A 22023-nucleotide genomic window follows, 5' to 3' on the forward strand; every position below is an offset into this window, starting at 1 on the left:
CACAGTGCAGTGGCCATGTGTGTTGCTGAGGAAGTAGCAAGTGCTGTACGGCACATGTAAAGTGGTAATTTGATTGTTCCACCCACACCCTGATTGCTACTCCTCACATCTCCCCAAAAAACATGGTTGCTCGGTGCATCATCATCTTGTCATCGGGTTAAGATGGGGCAGTTAAATCACCAATTCATGAAGATCCAACACTCAACACTAGCCCACTTGTTCCCAGCCAGAAAATAAGTTCGCTTCCATTTAGTGAACCGCACCAAAGCAAATATGGATTCTTCTTGCCATGACTCTAGTTGGTCACCAACAGACTCAAATAATTAATCAGCATTGCTTGTCTGTATGAGAATCAGCCAGGCAACACTGTTTGAGTCTGACCCCAAAATGATGACAAAAGCCTTGGACACATCTAGGAATCAGCCTTCACTGAACACCTTGAAAATACTGTATTGACAACAAATGATTTATTCCTCCACAACCACAACTTACTCTTTTAAAAAGTTTGATAAATATGTCAAACAGCTGGCTTTGGCATGAGTCACATCTGCTTCAAAACCTTTCCCCTCATGTTTCATCTTTAGACTGTGGAGATAAAATGGCAGTCAGAAGCACCCAGGTTGATGACCAAAGCCAACTTGTATTCTTATAACTGATCTGGTCATTGACAGAGTATATTCTCAGGGTTTTTCCAATGCAGTTTGTGAGTATCTGGCAGCAGGTGATCAAAGAGAATGGCTCAAACATCATGCTGCCCAGACATGGCCCAAGCACAACACACCCATCCTTAGAGAGGGAAATATGAGGAATCCCATGGCCCTTGGGGCACGCTGTTAAGAAGCATAGAATTGCAGCCTTAACTACCTTTTTGTTGGAACTTCTAAATTTAAAAAAGTGAAAAATCCTCCCCACAAAGCCATCAAGTATGTTTCTGATTTTGAGTCTGAGCCTCTGAAGTGCTGTGAAGTATAATCAGAATGTTTTTTTGAAAATGAAAAAAGTGCTTCACTTTTAAATCACACAAACATGCATCTGCAAACCCCTTGAGTCATGTCAACAGTAAAGAGTGCGATGGAACGTGGCCAAATGTTTTGTTGGGTTTTTGTTGAGTTACAAATTCAGTTCTTTGACCTTTAGCTTAATATGTTTCCTTGCCTCTGGCATCTGAGATGTGCAACATTCCAAAAGGGAGAAATAAAATATAAAATGCAATTAACACGGAAAAGCCAAACTTTTTGAATCTGTGCTCTAAATGCCTGATTCAAGCAGGTGTTGAGACATAAAGTCACTAGGCTGCTGTTAAATAGCATTTGAAAATGATCAGGAATTCACTGAGGGGAAAATAATACTTTCTGCGACAACTGCCCTATGTTTCTAGAGGACATTTAATCCACGGCATGTGAAAACAGACAATTGAAATAATTACTCATATGCTAGAGACAAGCTTGCTCGAAGATAACCTATTTTCAAAATAATCTTAAAGCTGTGCACTTTTTGATGAAATTTAGGTACCACGTGGGCATAATTTTGAATGTCACTGCTCCCCAACCACTCACACAATAATGAGCCCTGGTTGAAATGACACACCTTTCCTCCTCCTCCTCCTCCTGCTGCTGCTATCATCAGCAACAACATCGTTAAGCTAGTAATTAATTAATTAATTAATTAATTATCTTCCATGCATGTCTCAAGGCAATGTACAAAATGCAATAACAACAGCTAAAAACAGTTTAACACAATACAGAAAGAAGCAGCAGATGAAGAACAATATAATGTAGACGCCTGCAGCACAGGGACCACATGAACTGGTTTTCAAACACTATTGTCTCTCCACGGCCGAGGGTGAGGGCTGCGGGGACAAAGAGGGTGTCAAGGTCCACCCCCCTGTGCCTATGCTGCCACTGCCTCTATGAGTGCCCCCAAAATATGTGTCTTTGGAGGCTACGATCTTGCCCCCACCCACAAAATGGGCATCTTTTGGGGCTGTGATCTTGCGGAAGCCAAAACGGGACATCCCAGGATCCAGTCAGAAGCCAAGATGGCTTCTGTAATTTCACGATGTCCCAGTCAAATCGGGACAGTTGAGGTGTATATGGGGACCAAGCCAGGCCTGTAAGAGGTGTAGCCTGGGGACAATTCTGAGGGCCAGACAGACAGAAGCCTGGAGAGCCTCACTGGACCACAGGGACTAAGTTTCCCCACCATTGGGCTTAGGGTTTCATTATGTTACTCTCATGGCTCAGTTTAGGGTGTTTTTCGATTTAGTACCAGCCTATAAAGGGCCTGGGGCCCAAGTACCTCAAAGGGCAGCTTCCCCAGTAACAACCATTTTGGACCCTATTGTGGCAGGTGAGGTCTTATTTGTGGTGCTAACTCTGGGGGTTCCCTGGATGGCACTGAGCCAGGATAGGGCCTTTCCAGTGGTAGTTGTCTAGTTGTGAAATGCCCTAGTGCATCTGTCTCCATTATTACTAACTTTCAGGAGGGCTTTGAAAACATCTGTGTTTACTGAGGAATTTAATGGTTGTTCATAGGAACCTCAAGATCACTAGATGGGATGTTTTTAGCTGTAACCACTTTCAGAATGCTTTTAGCTGTTGTTGTTTGTAGACCACTTTACTGCATTGGTTTTGTTTAAGACAAAAACGCCCCGGGCTTCTTTGGGAGGAAGAGTGAGAGATAAATTCAATAAATAATAAAATAATAATGTTATCGGTCTTTTACAGCATTTTGTTTATTACTATTTTTGTATACTTTGTAATTTTAATTATGATAGGGGTTTTAATTTTTTTTAGTAGCCCTTTTTCTACTCCCATATATATATAGGAGTGGATAAAGCTATAAAATACATTATACACCCACACCCCAACTGCCACTCAAACACATTATTTCTCATTTTGTGTTTTTGCACCTGCTTTTTGCTTTCTTAAATATAGTATTTCCACATTTGCTATGATTTAACCCAGGGCAGATAATGTTGGCTTGAATTCACTTTTACAGAATAAATAAGGTAAGTTAAAAGCTGTTAGAATCAAAGCAACTGGGATCAAAGACTATAAATCCCCAGTCATTGCTTTGCGGAGCTGATCTAGAGATAATAGGTCCTTGCCAATTAAAGGAAGGGAAAAGGTATTAAGCAGGTACTAGGAGCCCTTTCTATCTCAGATGATCTGAACAAAAGGCTTTGCTTTTTTACAAATAAAAAAGAAAAATAAGAAAAAATGGTGGAGTCATTGCAGCCTGTTTACCAAGGTTTAGTTTAGTCTCTCCTGCTGCTGAAAAATCAAAGGACGACACAGCTGGAGGATGCATCACAGATCACACTAGACTGACCCTTGTACTTCTGACTCAGTCCTGTAAAGCAAACAGGCAAGCTCACATTGCTATGAGGACTGTACAGGTTATATGGATCTGTAAAGAGTTCCACACACAGTATGGGAATGGCTACCAAAAAGAGGAAACGCATCACCGAAAGAGAACACAGATTTGTGCACCTGTAGCTTACAAGGTTTCAGCATTTTGAATGAGTGGTGTATCATTTAATACATGTTATGCTTCTCCTATAAACCAAACTTGATCCAGCGGGCCTAGAGATGCACAAGCAATTAATGGATCTATCTCTGTTGTTTTCTGGGTATCCTGTGGAGCATACTAGTAGCTTGCACCATTGCACTTCGTATTTGCAGAGGAAGCACCCAAACAGCTAGCGGTTAGCAAGCCCTGCCGCCTCAGAGATCAAAAAACAACAACAGCAACCCCACCCCCACCCCCTCTACCCCCCGCTGTTTTCTATGTTTCCCGTACTCAGAACAGGGGGGCAGACAAATGAGCAAGCCGGAGTTCCCAGTTTGAACATGACAGGCCCTGTTTATCCTGTCAGCAGCTTATTCTTCTGGAACAGGAAAGTCTTAAATTGTGCCCTGGATCAATCGACCTTCCGTTTCACTTAATCTTCCCATGGATGTGACTGACAATGTTAGATAGGAAAGGAGGAAAACAGCAAGGAGCATGTAAACAGCAAGATTTGGCTTTGAATTTGGAAAACAAAGCCGAGGGAAGAGGTCATGTGAGGTATCAGCTGAGCATCCCTCACTCTGTGGCTGAAGCTGCGATTCTACAGGGTTTGATCATCAGGCAGTCAGAACGTTAGTTTCCACAAAATGTGTCTTAGAGCAGTGGGTCCTTCCATCCCATAGTACCATGGAATTAAAGGTGTGGATTACTTGATTTCATAATATTCTGTGGCTGGTAAAGGGAACTGGTAGCAAATGTACTGCAATGTACCATTAAAGGGTTGGGCTAGGCCATGGGAGACTGCGATTCAAATCCCTACTCAACCATGATGGTGAGTAGGTGACCTAGGGCTATTCATGATCTCTTAATTTGATCAAACAGGGAGGAAGAAAAGCATGTAAGCTATCTTGGAGGAAAGACAGGATGTAAATATAATGAAATAAAAAGAAAATGCTGGCAGAGTCTGTCTTGTATAATTCCATGAGGCTTTGCTACAGAAATCCCTCTGTAGCATTTGTTTCCAGATTATACCATGTGTGGAAATGTGTGAAAACACATTTGTTTCCAGATTATACCATGCCCACCTTCATAGGCACTCTCCCCGCAGCAAAATCCGAGTGTATTAACAGAGGCAGTAGCACATAACAAATAAAAATAACAACATGCAGTTTAAGGGACTCTTCTTTCACTGCTCTAGCTCCTGGTCCTACAACCTTCCTCATCTCATCCTTTTCCCTCATAGCGATTTCCAGGACTGGCTGAGAGCGTGCTGGTTTGTCCCTCTTGTCTTGCACACCACCATAGATCCATAGAGATAGAAGGGGAGCAGTAGGATATCTGCTCTTGTCTTAGTTTCCTAAGACAAGAAGACCTCAAGGCCCCAGAAAGATGTCTGTCCTTTTTCTTGTTCGAAACCTCCAAGGCAGATGATTCCGTGACTCCTGTCGGCGTACAGCCAAATGAGGGTCAAAGAAGAGATGCATTCAAAGTAAATAGCAGCCCCCGCTGCAATCTGGATGAGGACTTGCTCTTGACTAAACCATGCTGAGTATTTCTAAAAACCTTTTTTTGAAATTCATGATTAAAAAGAGCAGTGCTATATACTTATGTGCCTGTAGCTACGCTACTGTAAATGCATTAACCTGCTGTTAAAATGAGGCAAGTCCACATGCAGCTCCTTGGAGGAAAAGCAGGATACAAACGAGATGATAGACAGCAAGGGCAAACATCCCTTTCCAAAATATGGGCAAACAACACATACATACAATAGCACTTTTGCTGCTGCATAGCTTCTGCCGTACGCTGAAGACAGGATTATTGAACCTGGCCATGGACAGCAAAGGTATTTGCGTGGGAGTCAGCCACTTCAATTTTGTTTAACCTACAGTATACTGTGCTGCATTTGTCTGGAATTGAATCATAGAATCATAGAATCATAGAGTTGGAAGAGACCACAAGGGCCATCGAGTCCAACCCCCTGCCAAGCAGGAAACACCATCAGAGCACTCCTGACATATGGTTGTCAAGCCTCTGCTTAAAGACCTCCAAAGAAGGAGACTCCACCACACTCCTTGGCAGCAAATTCCACTGTCGAACAGCTCTTACTGTCAGGAAGTTCTTCCTAATGTTTAGGTGGAATCTTCTTTCTTGCTTTCCTTGTTTCTAGCATTGAATTAACATATTTTTGCAATCTGCCCTGGGATCTTATGGCAAAGGGCGGGTAAGAAGTGTCACAAATAAAATCCATGATTCCCATTGCTTACTATTAAACATTATAAGATTCACTGGACTCTGGGCCTGGAGAAGGCCCAACTGCAGGGTCTACCGCTAAGGAACTGGGAAACTGGGGGTGGCTTGGGAAAATGCCCTCCTGTGTTTGGAAGAGAGAAGAGTGGGTCTCTGAGAAATAGGGCTGATTCCACTGTAGCTTGTGGGGTTGCTATACTCTTGATCTGACAGTATAACAATGGCATTAGCCATTAGCCCTCTGCCTGCCACTGAGCATCTTATTTAGACTGAGTTGCTGTAAGCTCCTTCCCATGCATGCTCCAGTTTCCATAAGACAATGGGATGGAATGTGTCTTAAGATTGTCCCCAACCAGCCAAGGGCACACATGCATTCAAATGATCTGTTGATCTCAAACATAGGCTGATAAGGCTTAGCTTGTCCCCACACACATCACAAAATCTAATTGGCAGCAGAGTCAGGTCAGGCATATTCCCACTGCAGACTTGCCTTGCTGTTTTAAGTTGCCCATTAGGGGTCACTAGAACCCAATCACAGAAGAAGCAGAACTTTTCCTGGAAATGGATCATAATTTCCTTTCTTCCTTTTGCAGCGAGAGATTTTATTTAGAAGTGAAAACTTTCTCCCAAACGTTTAAACATGAGTAGAGGTTATTCTTTATCCTGACCCTGCTTTCAAGTGTGAAAAAAAGAGAGTATGAAAGGCACAGAACACTTGGCAATAAAACATTAGTTCCTCACGTTGTTGACATGGTAGGAATGCAGGTCTCCCCAGTGTTGTAGTTTTACAATATTTGGTGTGAGCACAGTGAGCATTCTGGGGAAAGAAGGTGCATGTACACATATACACGTATGTATACACATGCATGCACGCATGTGCGCGCGCGCGCGCACACACACTCACACACACACACACACACACACAGAGTTTGATAGATGAAAGCAGTATTTCATATAGCCAAGCTATGTTGAATCAGAAAATCCTCATCAGCTGAACACATTGTAAATCTCAAATGCCAGTTCAACTGACCACCAGTCACTATTTAGAAATTAAATGAAAGCAGCTCACAAAGACCAGTCATACTGCAGTGGGCTACATCCTCTTTGCTTTTCATTAGCATTGCAACCGGGGCTTGCCACTTCCATTAGTGCAGACCTAAAGATCTGAGGCACATTGTGATCCAGTCATAAACTGACTCTGGATAATGCCTATGAGCAAGTGACAATCCCTACATATGCACTCCTTCAAAGGCCACTCTCAATTTTGGGAGCTGGGGCAGGGGTGGACTTTGGTAATAGAGCACCCTGACCGGTGACAAAATGTGGTGTCCCCCAAATATTTCTTATTTTCACAATAATTCCTTTTGGTGCGGTTGCTCTTTTATGGATCTTATCAGTAGGTACCCACACAAATATAGGTTGTTGGTGATGGTGTTATTTTGTGCCCCCTCAGCTCAGCACCCTGTGTGGTGGAACTGCCCTAAATCCAGTGCTGCGTCATGAACTGGCAGGACAACAGGAAGGAGGAAGAGGAGAAAGAGGATCCCAGCGAGGGGTGTAGCCAGGACTGAGACACACTGGGGCAAGCAGGGGATGGGGAAGGAAGTACTCACAGGCTGATGGACGTGGCAGGAGGATGAAGATCAGTGCACAGGAACCACCAGAGCAGCAGGACCCATCACCAGAGAAGCCCCTCTCTTCATGAACACGGAGGGCTATGAGGTTTAGGGAGCAGCAGGCTGGGCATTGCAGGAGGCTGAGGCAAGCAAGGGCCCACAGACCAGCTTCCTAGCTGGCCAGGTGGGTCTTGTTAGCTCTGGGAAGAGGTGTGTGATTCCTTAGCTGGAGGAGGCTTGGAGCAGGTGAGGGTCACCTGCCTCGTCAAGCCCTGATGCTGCAATCAGCATGCAAAGTACAAAAGGGCAGCAGAGCTGAGGGGCTGTGTTTGCTGAACTGCTCATGTTGGTGGACTGTGGCTTGGATGTTCCTGGACCTCTATGGGACTGTGCTTTGGGTTTGACTCTGGACTGGGTTTCCTGGACTTTGGATGTGAGGATTGACTCTTGAACTTTGGACTTGACATCCTGACTTGCGGCAAGGTAGGCCAGGGGTTCAGGACATGTTGGCTGGGTCACTGTGTGTCATCCATGCTCCCTAGCCCTGGTGTGTGGGGTGTCCCAGCACATGCTTATTATGCATACTGCAAATGTTATACCATGCAAGACTGGCAGTAAGGGGGTAGGGACGGTGGATGACAATACCTACACGACCCCTTTAAAAAAGGGGGGAAACTGCTGGCTGTACATGCCTTCTATAATTATCATTATTATCATTATTCATTTCTTTTCTATGTTGCTTTATATTCTTAAGAAAAAACCTCAAAGCGGTTTACAGCAAATAAAACAGCAAATAAAACAATCCAGAATAAAACATTGCTGTAGAAAGTCAAGTATACATTCAAAGCAACAGAATTAACAGGAAACTAAAATATTAAAGATTTTGGAATGAAACATTACAAATGAGGTCAACAACAGAATGCACATTTAATGCAGCAAAGTTAATAATAATACTTAATAATTAATATTTTTTTATTTATACCCTGCCCATCTGGCTGGGTTGCAAAAAACTTAAACATGTAGAATGAAAATGTTACTAAAGGCAGTCAAATATAAAAGGCACATTTAGAACAGCATGATTAACAAGAGAATAAGTGATTATCAAAATGCCAACTTTTTCACTTGGTGTGCATTGGATTTGTAGGTAGTAGTGGAGTATATCTTGGAATCAAGGCTGGCTGATTATATTGTACTGTCAGCTTGGTTATTTTGTTAACAGCTTAGGTAGCAATGCTAGAAAGAAACAAAACCAAATAAACCAAACATTCAAGCATGAATTCCTGTGGCCTTGTGTGGCACCAGTAGGACTGCACACTATTGTATTATTGATGTCCCTAAAAATATTGGTCTTTCAGCTAACCTCTTATTCTCTGTCCAATTGGACCAGCTCTGCCTCAAACTACTTGGCTTGTAGAATAACAACTTTCTTGCCTTGGTACCAGATCTAGCAAGTTTTGTAGGACTTTGAACGCTGAGTAAACTAGCACTGTAGATTTAAATTTTCTTTGGTACTAAAAAATATACAGCTTTGTCCAATCAAGTTGTGGTACAGAAATGTGCTTCTTCAGAATTTAAGACTGGGACAACATGATTTATTATTAGTATTGCATAATTAAGTCTGAGTCATTGAGATTATGGGAAACGTGGGCTCATACTTTCTATTTTATTGTCTCTTGAAGGGGAAACATGGTTCTTCAGTGTGTGTGTGTTTTAGTTGGTTAGCTACATTTGTGCAGTGTTCATTTTCCACTTCATGCAGAAGCTATGTATACTTTGAGTTGCTGTAAACCTCTTTGCTCACATAAGATCATTACACTTCTAGCCACTTAAGGAAAACATAAATTTAAAAAGATAGAGCCCCCCAGAATAAAATTGTAAGTTTCAGCCACCAGAAGAGACTGCTTTATCCAACAAACTTAAAAGGACCTATATACCACAGAGCCTAGGACTTGCCAATCAGAAGGTCGGCGGTTTGAATCCCCGCAATGGGGTGAGCTCCCATTGCTCGGTCCCTGCTCCTGCCAACCTAGCAATTCAAAAGCATGTCAAAGTGCAAGTAGATAAATAGGTACCGCTCCGGCAGGAAGGTAAATGGCATTTCCGTGCGCTGCTCTGGTGCGCCAGAAGCGGCTTAGTCATGCTGGCCACATGACCCGGAAGCTGTATGCCGGCTCCCTCGGCCAATAAAGCGAGATGAGCGTCGCAACCCCAGAGTCAGCCACGACTGGACCTAATGGTCAGGGGTCACTTTACCTTTACTATATTCATTTAAGTCTGGCATTTTTTCAATGCACTACGCCAGGCTGTGTCAACCCAGTGTTCTCCAGCTGTTTTGGGTTTCAACTCCCCTTAGCCTCAGTCAGCAGAGCTGGAGGGCACCAGGTTGGTGGTGACAGTCTTATTCCTTTACACAGCTGCCTGGTTTGTTTTCAATTACGATCACAGCAACGCATCCCTGCGGTGCTGCTCCAAAGCTCCTGTGCTCACCCAGCACTATTTAAAGAGCGGCTCATCTAGCCCTGGTTCAAATGGCAGCAAAACTGCATACACCGGGTTTCAAGCAGGGTTCTCTTCCAGTTTGACCTAGAGTCTCTGGAGACTGAACACGGGACATCCTGCATGCATAGCAGATTCTGTCCTGCTGAGATACAAGCCTTCCCCAAAAGATATCACACTGGTGCTGGATTAGTTAGGGCACATTTACTGCTAAGGACTGAATCAGATCAAATATATGGAAAGACCTTTGGGATTAATGTTAGCATGAGCTTGCCAAGCTGATAGCTGAAGGAAGAGCGGTATAATTGCACACATAAAACACAAATGAAAATGACAGACCTGAATTAATAGTCTGGGCACCAGCATGGCCTTCTGCTTAGCTGCTTCTAGTACAAACAAAAAAATCCAGATACCACGTTCCTTTCTCACTGCATATTTCTTGCTGAAGATTCCCCCCGGTGGCAACTTGTATCCTTTCATTGTGAAGGGAAGGAACAAATTGGGTTTCCAAAACAAATTGCCCTTTCCTTGGCCGTTTGTCTCCGCAGCCGCAGTCGGGAGGGCCGAAGAAAGCACAGTTCACTTGGGAAACCTGAACTCTCGCTATTGCTCCTGTGATAAAAGATGAGCATAGCCAAGGGCATGTTTTCCTCACAATCCAGCAAGAAATCTTCTGCAAGAAGATGTCAATTGTGATAACACAATTTTGAGACTCCCTCTTTCCCGAGACAGTCAGGGCCAAACTAGTCAGGATAGGAGGAGCAGCACTGGTGGTTCAGGCTGATATATAGTGTGGGCTGTGAGGGGGTTAATTTTACAGCAAAAGGTACCTAGCGACAAGGGGAAAGGAATCCTTCTGTCTCCAAAGGTGCCAACTTGAATAAAATATTGGGGGGAGGGGGCAGGCAGAGGTCAGGGCAGCCCTGCGGACAAAGAAAATGGGGAGCAGAGTGGAGTGCAAGGAATATTTATTTTGTTTTTTGTTTGTTTATAAAAAGGTTTGTGCATCCGCGTCCAATCTTGCCCCATTTTAAAATGTATTAATTGGTGTGTGTTCTTCTTTTTGTAAATCTACCAAAGAATGAAATGAAACGAAATCAGGATTAAGGGGTTTTCTCAGAACAGCGGAGGCCATGCATGCTCTGTCCCATTGGTGTGGTAGTGGCGACACTCTCCTTTCTTCTGATAGGAATTGCTCTGTGAGAGGGGGACACCAAAAATGGGTGGTTGAGGAGGGTCAGTTTTGAGGGGAGTGAGCAATGTCTCTATTTTCATCTGAAGAATGTTGAAGGGTATGTGTTACATGAGCCGGAACGGCTGGAGAGGTTCTCCTTGTGTCAGTGGTGGCAGCTAAATTGCTCTTTCCTCAATAAGGGAAGGAACAGGAGATGGGGAGGCATTCAGTAAGGCTGAGGACAGCAAACAGCCTGCGGCCTACCTCTGTTATGGATCCTTTGGGATAGAGCCCAGACAGTAATGATTCAGATGACATTCTTGCCTGGTTTCTCTCTCTTCCCCCCCCCCCCACTCCCTTATAAAAAAACAGGGTTAAGCAATTGTCAAATATTCATTCCTCACCTGAGCCAAAAGGATTTAAACCTTTGTGGCAGTGTGGAAAAAAACACCTGCTGAAATAAAAAGCACGGTTTGTTTAGAAATCTAAACAAACCAATGAAAAACCTCAAGGGGAAGCATCCTTTTGGGCATAATGGCCATGAAGGAGGTGTGGGCAAAATTAATCAAAGAGAAAATGTGGCTGGAGATAGATCAGGAAGCATTTGCTAATGTGACAGAATAGTCCTCAAGGGGAATTAGGGCAATCCACAGAGCTCAGGCTCCGTAGGCTGTTCAAAGTGCTGGAGAATATAATTGGGGAAAGGGCTCTGCAGGAACCGGAGGGCTGGGGGTGGGTGGGAGGATCAAACTAGGCTGCTTTCTGTCTCACCCTTCTATTATATTCATGATCTATAAAGGAAAGATGGAATAGTTAGTGGATGAGCAGGTGAGGCAGGCAGTTTGATAGCCAGACACGAGCTTCTGGCCTTAACAGGGAATTATCTACTAGGATTTGCTTTCTTCAATTAGCTGGTGGCAGTGATTCTGTGAGTGCCGTTCCAGAAAGCATATAGCCTTTTTGTGTAATCCATCTGTTCTGCCACTTTAATGCAATTTCACAACTGGCTTTAACCCCCAGCCCAGCCCATTACGCTACTGTACCTACCACCAGTTTGTTAGTTCTTCTTCTGTATCAAAAACCATGTAGAGAGCATCCATCTATGACTCATAGAACTGTCCCATTTTGAGGGTCAATTTTTTGTTTATGGGTGGTTTTCTCAGAAAGAAATGCCAATAGAACTGCAGGAAGCTGGCATTTAACTTGGCCAGCTCAGTCATTTGTTCTCTCCCTCCCTCCCTCCCTCTTTCTCACACACACACACACACACACACACACACACACACACACATTTCCTGACCAGTTTTATCTGAATAGTTTCTCTGTTGGTGCATGATGAAGACAAAAACAAATCCCAGAGAATTGTATAGCACAGCAGGGAGACGATAGAAACAATCACACCCGCACACATAGGTGCCAACTCATGGGTATCTCCAGGCTCCAAGGAGGCATTCCAGCAGGGAAAATGTTTGGAGTCTTCAAATCCTGCTCCCACCAGTTGGTTTTGGCCCCTATGAGGGGAAAGACAAATAATTTGTTCTGTGAATAAATCAAAGGTGGAAGGACCACATCAGACTTTGCAAGAAATGTATGTGCAGGAACAAGCATGAAGCCCAAATGTGACTCTGTCTCTCTCACTTTCTCTCCTGCGAAATAGACAGGTGTGTGATCATGTCCAATGTGACACCGGGCATTTTCAGTTTTTACACTGCTCCTCTGTAGAAGTGCTTTGTGGAGTAGTACCTTGTTTTCTGGTGGTGTCGGTTTGGCACCTTTTGCCAGTGTTGTTACGTTCCCATACAGAAGCAGGTTGTGAGTGTGGATTCTTTCAGTCCTGGAAAGTGGAGGTTTGTATTGTTTGCTAATAGGCAGAGGAGAGAGGACTGCACCAGGGAATCATGATAGGCAGCCAACACCCACCCACTCCCTTTGATCCACATGCATGCTCATACTTACCTTTAGCTTCTTCCTCCTTAACAGTCCTATTGCCATAGCAACAGAAATCTTAGGTCATGAGTCGTTTTATATATATATATATATATATATATATATATATATATATATATATAAACCCACAACAAATATGCCATCACTGATTATAGCAAGGGCAATGGAATCTAATTTTTGTCAGAGACATAACAGTGGTTTTGCATAATTGTATATTAATACTCAACATGGCAATATTTGGTTAAAATTCATGAATTCTGTTCTAAAAGGAGGGATAACGACCGGAGGCTTATTTCTTCTCCTTTTAAAAACATGTTTAAGGCTTGAATTCATATTTGAGCAGACTCCTTTTAATAATCTCATTATTAATGAGAAGAGGGTGCAAAGCACACACGCAATGTGAGGTTTTTAACTCCACACAAAAAAAGAAAGGCTAGATCATATTTATTAAATGTAAGCAACAGTGGAGTACAAATTACTTGAGCTGAGTAGGTAGGAAAGTCCTGATTTTCGTCAAGAGTAAAGTTGGAGGGTATGGAAGCTGAATTTTGAAAGACAGAAGGAAGCAGGCCTCTGTATACCAGGTGCTGAGGGGGGAGGAAGCTGTTGCACTCAGTTACGGCTTGTAGGCTTCCCCTAAGCATCTGGTGGGCTGCTGAGAGAACAGGATGCTGGACTGGATGGGCCTGATGCTTATGTTCTTTACAAAGTGCATAGGTAGTTAGTAAAGCTATAGAATTCACTACTACAAGGTGTGATGACTGCCACCAACGTAGATGGCCTTAAGAGAGGGATGGAAGAACCAGGCTACCAGTGACCAGGTCTGATGACGGTATGCTACCTCCAGCTTCTGGAGTACAACAGCAGGAGCAGGGACAGACTTTGGTAACATGAGAAAATGGAGGTGGGGGCAAATTTTCTCAAATATTATTTTCAAGATAATTGCTTCGGGTATGGTTGATTTTATGTGTGCACCATCAGCAGCAGGAGCAATCCTGCTGACTCTGCCTTCTCCTTCTCCTAGTCCCCTCCCTTTGCCAGGTGAAGCTGGCCAGGTGGGGAAGCCAAGCCTCGCCTCTCACCTCAGCAAAGCTTCGTCCCTGCCCCCTGTCTCCACAGCGCCCCTCGCTGTCCCCTGACACTGCCAAGAGCAGCCCTAGATGTGCCTCCTTTGGTGCTGCATGAGTTGGGGGGATGTGCCGGGCGGTGTTCCAAACACTGGCTGGTGGGAGATGACAATTGTGCTCATGTTCGTCCTGTTTGTGGGCTTCCCAGAGGCATCTGGTTGGCCACTGTAGAGAACAGGATGGTGGACTAAATCGGCCTCTGGCCTGAACTGGAGGGGCTATACTTATGCCTGGTGTCTTGTTACCTGCATTTTGCCGTGCCTGATGGTTTATCTTCCAGATGATGAGAATGAGACCTAGAAGGGTTTGCAGACTTCTACAATGTGTAGGACGATTCCAGGGCTATGTAAGGTTAATTTAGGCAGGGGTTTTAGAGGGCCTCAATTTAGATATCCTGCTCTTGATTACTGTTTGCTGGAGCTGTTTGGGGTATTTTGTGGGTTGTGCTTCTAGTGCTCTAGCTAGTTCATTAACTGACTTTAAGTCGGAAAGAGAAAGGTGGGATAACTCCCCCTTTTATAAATGATGCTGTTGTAGATGAATGGGTCAGACATAGATATAACTACGCTAGGCTTGGCTACTGATGTGAGAGAGTAATGAACACTAATACACATTTAAATGCCTGTTCCTGTTTCTGCACCCTTGGTATTTATCTAAATGATTTTTTACCTCTCTGCAGCCCCCAAAGGCTCCCAGATCAGTATGCAAATATGAGGAAGTTGATATAATAATAATTAATAACTGAGGTGCTCGGTATGTACACTTGTAAATAAACATTGTTATATAGGCACAAACCCTCAAAACCATGGTGAGATGGGGAGGAAATTAACTCTTTCCCTGCCCACTTCCTACCAAAAATGCCTTCTCTTAAGCTTCTATTTGCATTTCATGGAAAGCCTCCATATTGTGGGAGTGAATTCCAGAGTTCAACTACATAATTATTGGCAGCCGCTTTCTGGGATTTCAGACAGGGTCTCTCCCAGACCTACCTGGAGATGCCAGAGTTTGAACCTGGGACCTTCTGCATGCAAAGCTACAGCCCTTCCAAATTCAGTGAAATCTCCCTCACCTGCACCAATTTCTCTGCCTACAAATGAAGTGTAGAATTTGGAGAGGCCATATGTGTGCATCTCTGATTATTGGTGTTTAAAAAGGCTGTGTGACTATATAAACCTGTGACTATGCTCATCAGTTCTGAAAGGCTCAGAAGGAAGACGATATCCCAAGGAGATGATGTTTCATAACCACACAAATGCAAGTCAAAGTTAAGCCTGTAATAATAATTTTTAGAAATGCATTTGACAAGCACCTTGATTCCATGAGATAAAAGGACAGAGAAGGCCTACTAGAAGAGTAGTGAAGAGTAATGGTTGAAGCTGGTGAATCACTTACCTTTGGTTCCTAAACTGTTGTGAACAACAACAAAAAACCCCTGCCTCAACACCCATTGTGTGTCAAGTGTGTCTCCTGCTTCTGGCCCTTAAAGTTCTGCAACAGGAGAGGGAGGGAGAAGGGAAGGAAGGGCTGTTGCTCCTCCCCTCCATATCCACTTCGTGCCCCATCATTTTTTGCTTCAGGGAGGCATGTTTGATGAGTCTTGGCTGCCATCGCAGTGGAACATCATTGTCAGCCCTGTAGTCCTCAAGGGAGTGCGTGACAGGCAGGGAGCGAGAGAAGAGAATGCTCCAAGCAGGCTCTTCCATGCAAATTGAGGCCTTAAATTGCACAGAGATAAATCACAGCAAGTGAGGAGTTGAGTGACTCCCATTTAGGAGGGGCATTTAAGCCTGCTGGATATTCACAAAGGATCAGGCACTGTATCATGCAGAGCAAACAGATGTGCCATTTAGGAATCGGACGTGTAACTGGCTTTGGTCATGCATAGGATTGGACTGTATCCTGAGCCCTCCCACACAGATAATCCTAGCACTTTTTTTTTTAAAAAAAAGATATTTATTGAAGTTTTACAAAAACATAAGTTTACAAAATGAAAAAAGGTCATATAAAAAGAAAAAGATACAAAAAAGAGAACATAAAAAATACATGAAAAAGAAAAAAGAATAAAAATACAAAATACAAAAGACAAATAGCTAAAAAAGAATTAAAAACAAATCCGTTTTTTGTAACTTTGAACTCATTAGCTTATTTCCTTGGCCTCCTCACACCTCCCCTTTTTGTATTCCCATTTAAATAATCAAATCAGCAAATCCTTACCCTCTTTCATTTATCTTAACTCTGTATCTTAACATATTATAACTCTATATTTTCATCCATTATCAATTCATTTTTGCATATTCTTATTAACTTTGTTGCTAATGCCACTTATTTTCAATCCAACATCATTTTAACATTCATTAATTTTACAGTATTTCTGAAGATAGTCTTTAAATTTTTTCCAACCTTCTTCCACCAACTCTTCTCCCAGGTCTCGGATTCTGCCAGTCATTTCCGCTAATTCCATATAATCCGTCACCTTCATCTGCCACTCTTCCAGGGTGGGTAGCTCTTGTGTCTTCCAGTACTTTGCAATAAGTATTCTTGCTGCTGTTGTTGCATACATAAAGAAAGTTCTATCCTTCTTTGGCACCAATTGGCCGACTATGCCCAGGAGAAAGGCCTCTGGTTTCTTCAGGAAGGTATATTTAAATACCTTTTTCATTTCATTATATATCATCTCCCAGAAAGCCTTAATCTTTGGGCACATCCACCAAAGGTGAAAGAATGTACCTTCATTTTCTTTACATTTCCAACATTTATTATCGGGCAAATGATATATTTTTGCAAGCTTGACTGGTGTCATGTACCACCTGTAAATCATTTTCATAATATTCTCTCTTAAGGCATTACATGCCGTAAATTTCATACCGGTGGTCCACAACTGTTCCCAGTCAGCAAACATAATGTTGTGACCAATATCTTGTGCCCATTTAATCATAGCAGATTTAACTGTTTCATCCTGCGTATTCCATTTTAACAGCAAGTTATACATTCTTGAAAGTATCTTAGTTTTGGGATCTAACAGTTCTGTTTCCAATTTTGATTTTTCCACCTGGAAGCCAATTTTTTTATCCAAATTATAGGCCTCTCTTATTTGATAATAATGAAGCCAGTCTCGCACTTTATCTTTTAATTTCTCAAAACTCTGCAATTTCAATTTGTCTCCTTCTTGTTCCAATATTTCCCAATATTTCGGCCATTTGGCCTCCATATTGAGCTTTTTCTGAGCCTTCGCTTCCATTGGTGACAACCACCTTGGGGTTTTATTTTCCAGTAAATCTTTGTATCTTATCCAGACATTGAACAATGCTTTTCTGACAATATCGTTTTTAAATGCTTTATGTGCTTTAACCTTGTCGTACCACAAATATGCATGCCATCCAAAAACGTTGTTAAAACCTTCTAAGTCCAAAATGCCTGTGTTCTCAAGAAGCAGCCAGTCTTTCAACCAGCAGAATGCTGCTGATTCATAATAAAGTTTAAGGTCTGGCAGGGCAAATCCACCTCTTTCCTTTGCATCAGTTAATATTTTAAATTTTATTCTAGGCTTCTTGCCCTGCCAGACAAATCTGGAAATGTCTCTCTGCCACTTCTTGAAACAGTCCATCCTGTCCAATATTTGCAATGATTGAAACAAAAATAACATTTTTGGCAATACATTCATCTTTATAGCTGCAATTCGACCCAGCAAGGAAAGCTTCAAATTTGACCATATTTCCAAGTCTTTTTTCACTTCTATCCAACATTTCTCATAGTTATCTTTAAATAAGTTTAAGTTCTTAGCAGTCATATTAACCCCCAAAGATAATCCTAGCACATTGGACTTCTCCTGCATATAGGCCCACAGAAGCAGATAACCACCCCTCTTAATCAGCATCAGAGAGACAGGGGTGTAAGACCTCCTGTGAGTCTCTCCCACCACCCATGTAGTTACTATCATCTTGCTAAATGGTTACTGCCTGCCCAGTGTATGTGTAAGGGCAGCCCTTTAGAAGTGGTGGTCAAACTGGTCTGGTGGTAGAACATGAGATTCTGCATGGGAACAAAGTACAGGTGGGTAAACCAGTTTACTGCTCTCCTTGTGAAGAATGTCTGCATATTTCTTAATACGTCCTCTGGTGCCTGCGTTTATTTTCACATAATCATTGCCCATCACTGCTGAGACTGATTGGCGAACACACATTTCGCACGCACAAAGGCTGATACATGTCACAGATGCACGTGCTCTGATGAAGACCCTTTAATGCCAAAGACTAGTCCTTTAACTGCTGAGATGAGTGTTATAAATGAAAGAGACTCTGAAGTCAGCAAACCATAAAATTAGCATTAGTGTGAAAATGACACCATTGCATCATGTTGAATGCAAAACACACAAAAAGCAAGAGGCAGCCGCATCCAGTTCCCTCCCTCTCCCTGCTTGCGCTCTCTCAAATATGTGAGCTGTAATGATTTACAACAGCCTGCAAGGTACAGCAAGAATTTTCAATAATCCCCAAATCCAGACTGCTTCCAGTTTAACAGTGTCCTTCCATTGGTGTGCTTAGGAATCCTGTGATGGATTGGACATAAGGAGACCATCAAATCCTAATGGAAAATCCATTTCATAAATTGTTCAGGAAAGGTCTATTAGCAGCAGCCTGCAGAAATGTCACACCCTGTACATAGATTTTGTTTTCCCCTTGCTTGCAAAATGCAACATAATTTTCTATCCTGACATCACATAATAATCCAGGTGTGATTTTGTACTTCAAACATTCCAATGCTGCTTAACTTAACTCGGAATTGGAGAGGCGGGGAATCTGAAATGGAAGCTCTGCACAAGGCATTTTGGCATGAGGGATGAAAGTACTCTCCATTTCTCATTTTCTCCAGTCTTAAATTCAGTTCTCCACATTTCACAGTTAATATATATACCTAATGATAATTCATCAGCATTAGAGTGTGAATTTCTCCCAGTTAAGCGCATTGTTATATGCAGTTTTGGCTAAGGTTTTTGAAAGCAATTTCCCCTAATACAATGCGTCTTGTGTGTTATTTTCCCCAATATATTCACTTTGTGGTCACTTTCTCCTAATACATTTGTATTTTTGTAAACATCATTTGGTTGGTGAACTGAATAGCAAAATTCAGCTGAGTGCAAATTTCAAAGGATAGCTGTGTTTCAGTGCGCATATTGTTTCAGAAAGTGCAAATTTTATACGATTTGGCTTCAAATGAGTCCTGAATCAAATTTCTCTCCCATCTCTAGTGGGGTCTGACTGTGATGACTTCAGGGAAGGGCATTTTTATTTTTTATTTTTGCATCCCCAGCATCACTCCCCCCTCCAATCATCCCACAAGAATAGTGGAAAAGATTTTAGCTAATGACAGTATGGAAGGTATATGCTCTAACACTGGTTACCCTTTTTATTTTCTTTTTACACTTGGACCAACTATAGCAGCAGATACAAATCACTGGTGACATAGAGCTTCCTCAAGTAATACAGATTGTGCATTTAAGTGGAGGTCCCTTGTTAAAAGTGTTTGTGTGCTCGTGAATGTGTGCTGTTGGGTCAATGTGTGGTGAGAGAAATTTATTTATTTTCTCCAGACAGTGGTCCAGGAGTCACACATGCATTTTGCTATACGACCTGATGTTCTTGTGAGTGGTCAGGCTCTGCAATAAGACAGCACCACCACAGTTATAAAGCCTTTGTGCTTCAGCGTGGCTATCAAATTGCAGACAAAGCTGAACAAGAGGTGTAGTAACAAAGAGCAAAATCTCATTGCTTCCATACTACTTTTGCAAACAAGTTTTGCTTTCTCCAGTGCAAAACGACAGGTAAAATATTTAAACAATATAATAAACATCTGGTTGAATCAGATCAACACCTCTGTATTCTGTTCTCACAGTGGCCAATGAGATGCCTATGGGAAGCCTGCAAGCAGGTCCTGAGGACATGGCCTTCAACCACCTGACCACTGGAGGCTAAATAAAAATGGGTTCCGAGTTTGAATTTGGCTCTGCTGTAATGAATGTTATCAGAATGACCACGTGCTTGAGAAGTTCTGCTTGGCCCTGTGATATCTGGGGGATAGAAACTGCTGTCTCCCCAGAGATATTAGCTGCTTTTTCCAGATTTTCCGTAGCCTGAAGATTCTTGTTGTGGGGAATCCAAGAGCCCGAAGTATATGCAATTCAAATTCTGGCTTCTGGTAGAATCAGGAGGAGTCTTATGTTCCACTCCCTGTAAAGTACTTTCACAATGGCAAACAGAGTTTTGTAATCCTCATCAGAATCCAATTTTTAACACCCACCCCACCTCAACGAGGGAGGAAACAAAGCTGCCTGTCAGATTGGAAGTGAAGTGAAGCAAATGGGACAAGCTTACTGCATCTGGCAACTGGGCTTAAAACAGGCAGTTGATTGACTCTAAAATGACACCTGCTTATTCTGCAGTCTGCTTTCTGGGTGTAATGAGATGAAGCTGCTGACATATATAAAAAATAATATAATGATGGATTTGCATTCCTCACATCATGGCCCTCAACCAGCTTTTAAAAGTAGCAGGAATCTGGTGTACAAGGCCTGATGAAAGTTTTGAATGAATTTATGTCATATGAGAGACAAACACCATAGCACTCCTGCATCAGCACAGCCAGGTGCCTTTATCTGCCCCAGCCACACAAAACATGTCTCTCCCATATTGGTTTCTACAGTCACAGCAGGCACTGTGACTCTCCAACAGCTCGACTTCACTTCCAAAGGCTCGCTCTTCTATTATTGTGTCATTTATCGCCATGTTCCATGAATGAATCCTCCAGGAACTGAGGCAGAGCAAGATTTAAGTAAACAGGTCTGACACTGCTATGTTTAGTTTGGCCCCTACAATGGAATCCTTTGCTCAGAAGAAAGTTTCACTTTGTTTAATACTCCATATTACATATGTTTCAGATTACCGATTTTAAGGCTGGTCTTTCACTTCTTCTGGATCCCTTTCTACTATCCTGTTGAGGCCGTCCAGATTCCTGAGGTGAGTCTCAATAGGATTATAAGACATAGTTGTTGGGGAGTAACTTCCCTATCTTCTTGCTGACCTTGTAAGGAAGTATTTCCATAGTAGAACCACACATGGTATTGTAATATGGAAATAAAGCCACATTCATGGCTTAATCAGCAAATGCTTAAAATGCCTGCTCTATTTCAAACTGCATTACCACGTTGTTGTAAACACCAGAGAGGAGGTGGGGATGTCTTCACCTGAAATGCATTGCCTGTTGGTTTCCCCACACCTGCTTTCACCTGAATTCCTATTCAGGAGGCTGTTATCTGCACATGCATTATCATCAAATGTACACACCAAGAAAATACTGGATACATATTAATTTTGGCTAACATCATGTGTACAAGACTTCTAACACCATTGGTGGGAGTGCACTGGAGCCAGAGGTGGCATTCTGTGCTTATTTTACGTAAGTGCAACAGACCAATAGGGAGTCCTTTCATTCCCTAGAAAGAGATCCATATTGGTTCAGAGAAATACTCTCAAGGCAGCATAAGGCATGTGTGCTGAGCTTTCCCATCTTATGCTGATCTTTGGAGCACAAAAGATAGGTGGCTCATTCTATTTCTGGTCCATGTAAAATTCACATGTGCTTATTTTTTATACCATTTTGACCTGTTTTCACATCCATTGCAATTTTACACACACACACACGTTTAAATGTAATTTAAATACATAAATATGTATTCTATTACAAAATATGTATTTAAATATTATTTTATCCCAATGTATGCATTTATATGTATATTCTCTTTCAAAATACACATTTTAACTTGTTTTGGTAATACTTTTTTTAGCTAAGAAGTTAATTACAAATTTGGAAAAATACAAAATCTGAAGGATAATTACATTTCAATCTATGG

This window comes from Podarcis filfolensis (assembly GCF_964270895.1).
Source record: "Podarcis filfolensis genome assembly, chromosome: 10".
Lineage (NCBI taxonomy): Eukaryota > Metazoa > Chordata > Lepidosauria > Squamata > Lacertidae > Podarcis > Podarcis filfolensis.